This window comes from Schistocerca cancellata, unplaced genomic scaffold, assembly GCF_023864275.1.
Source record: "Schistocerca cancellata isolate TAMUIC-IGC-003103 unplaced genomic scaffold, iqSchCanc2.1 HiC_scaffold_738, whole genome shotgun sequence".
Taxonomy (NCBI): domain Eukaryota; kingdom Metazoa; phylum Arthropoda; class Insecta; order Orthoptera; family Acrididae; genus Schistocerca; species Schistocerca cancellata.
This window is the reverse complement of record NW_026046749.1, coordinates 20001-22500: the sequence shown is the minus strand read 5'-3', so window position 1 is coordinate 22500 and position 2500 is coordinate 20001. Positions and strand designations below refer to the sequence as shown.

Genomic DNA, 2500 nt, shown 5'->3' with positions numbered 1-2500 from the left:
GTGCCTATACTCGGCCGTCAGTCTGGCAGTCATGGCCGGTCCTTGCGGCCGGCCGCGAAGCCCTGACGAGTAGGAGGGTCGCGGCGGTGGGCGCAGAAGGGTCTGGGCGTGAGCCTGCCTGGAGCCGCCGTCGGTGCAGATCTTGGTGGTAGTAGCAAATACTCCAGCGAGGCCCTGGAGGGCTGACGCGGAGAAGGGTTTCGTGTGAACAGCCGTTGCACACGAGTCAGTCGATCCTAAGCCCTAGGAGAAATCCGATGTTGATGGGGGCCGTCATAGCATGATGCACTTTGTGCTGGCCCCCGTTGGGCGAAAGGGAATCCGGTTCCTATTCCGGAACCCGGCAGCGGAACCGATACAAGTCGGGCCCCTCTTTTAGAGATGCTCGTCGGGGTAACCCAAAAGGACCCGGAGACGCCGTCGGGAGATCGGGGAAGAGTTTTCTTTTCTGCATGAGCGTTCGAGTTCCCTGGAATCCTCTAGCAGGGAGATAGGGTTTGGAACGCGAAGAGCACCGCAGTTGCGGCGGTGTCCCGATCTTCCCCTCGGACCTTGAAAATCCGGGAGAGGGCCACGTGGAGGTGTCGCGCCGGTTCGTACCCATATCCGCAGCAGGTCTCCAAGGTGAAGAGCCTCTAGTCGATAGAATAATGTAGGTAAGGGAAGTCGGCAAATTGGATCCGTAACTTCGGGATAAGGATTGGCTCTGAGGATCGGGGCGTGTCGGGCTTGGTCGGGAAGTGGGTCAGCGCTAACGTGCCGGGCCTGGGCGAGGTGAGTGCCGTAGGGGTGCCGGTAAGTGCGGGCGTTTAGCGCGGGCGTGGTCTGCTCTCGCCGTTGGTTGGCCTCGTGCTGGCCGGCGGTGCAGGATGCGCGCGCCTGCGCGGCGTTCGTGCCCCGGTGCTTCAACCTGCGCGCAGGATCCGAGCTCGGTCCCGTGCCTTGGCCTCCCACGGATCTTCCTTGCTGCGAGGCCGCGTCCGCCTTAGCGTGCTCCTCCGGGGGCGCGCGGGTGCGCGGATTCTCTTCGGCCGCCATTCAACGATCAACTCAGAACTGGCACGGACTGGGGGAATCCGACTGTCTAATTAAAACAAAGCATTGCGATGGCCCTAGCGGGTGTTGACGCAATGTGATTTCTGCCCAGTGCTCTGAATGTCAACGTGAAGAAATTCAAGCAAGCGCGGGTAAACGGCGGGAGTAACTATGACTCTCTTAAGCTCACATGATGCGTCATATACGGATCCTCTCGGTCCACTCCTTAGCACCCTAGTGGTGTCGAGTGGATGATGGTTCGCTTAGCCTCTCGGTGGGAAATCCTAGCTCTGGCCTTCACGTGGCGGGAGTCGTGAGAGGTTCGGAGGAAGGTTATGCCTTGGTGTAAGTCTTCCAAAGTTCCTCGACCGACAGAGCAGGGTGTCTTTTAGGGCATGGGGGTTGCCTCCCCCCATGTCTTTGTTCCAGCTGGCCCGACAAGAAGAAGCAAACGTGGTACCAGGCCTCCCACTGGAGCGCCTGTGCCAGCTGATGAACCACCCAGCCAGCCAACCGATGCGGGTCGAGCGCCGCTCCCCATCATCTGTCCTGACTGCTCACGGTCATTCTCCACCAAGACCGGGCTCGGTGTCCACCGGCGCCGTGCTCATCCCTCTGCAGCCAATGCAGAAATACAGACGGAGAGGAAGAAGGCCAGGTGGTCCGAAGAGGAACTGATGCGTTTGGCTCATGCCGAAGCAACCCTAACCATCCGCGGTTGCAAGTTCCTTAACCAGGAGCTCACCAAGGCCTTCCCTGCGCGAACGCTGGAGTCCATCAAGTGCCAGCGTAGGGCGCAGGCCTTCAAGGACATGGTGGCGAGGTTTGTCACTGAGCTCTCCAGTTGTGGTCACGGTTCTCGTGATCCTGATGCTGAGCCTGGTGACGGATCCCCCCATTTACAGTCTCCACCTCAGGGGGATGACGTTGACCTTGCCATCTGGTCTTTCATGGGTGATCTCCCTCCATCAGGCCGCCGATTTCGATCTCTTGACGCTATTCTAGCTCTGGGTCCTACCACTAGCCGGGATACTATCCGGGCATTGTTGCTACCTGCTTTGGATGAAGTGGGGAGCATGGAACCAGCTCTCCATCAAGCTGGAAATGCAAGGATCCAACAGCCTCCAGAGCGGAAGCGTGCTCGAAGAAGGTGGGAATATGCAGTAGTTCAGCGTGCCTTCAAGAAGAATGCGGCACGTTGCATTAACGGGCTTCTCGATGGCACTCTTCTGCATCAGCCCCCGTCCATCCCGGGACTGATTGAGTATTGGACAGACCTTTTTTCTCCACCTCGTGTCAGGTCTCGGCCTCCACGGGGCGAGGGTCTGTCCGAGAGGCTGTTGCCATTCTCAAAGATGGTAGCCTTTCACGAACTATGGGCTCCCATCACAGCGGAAGAAGCGGCTGCTGCCCTACCACCTCGAAGCTCAGCTGCAGGCCCAGATGGTCTCACACCGACCCAGTT

The 2500-nt window shown here is 59.2% G+C and overlaps 1 pseudogene; it reads left to right on the top strand.

The window, feature by feature from the left end:
- LOC126141687 (large subunit ribosomal RNA) overlaps positions 1-2500 on the top strand; it is a 7774-nt pseudogene that overhangs the window by 1664 nt on the left and 3610 nt on the right.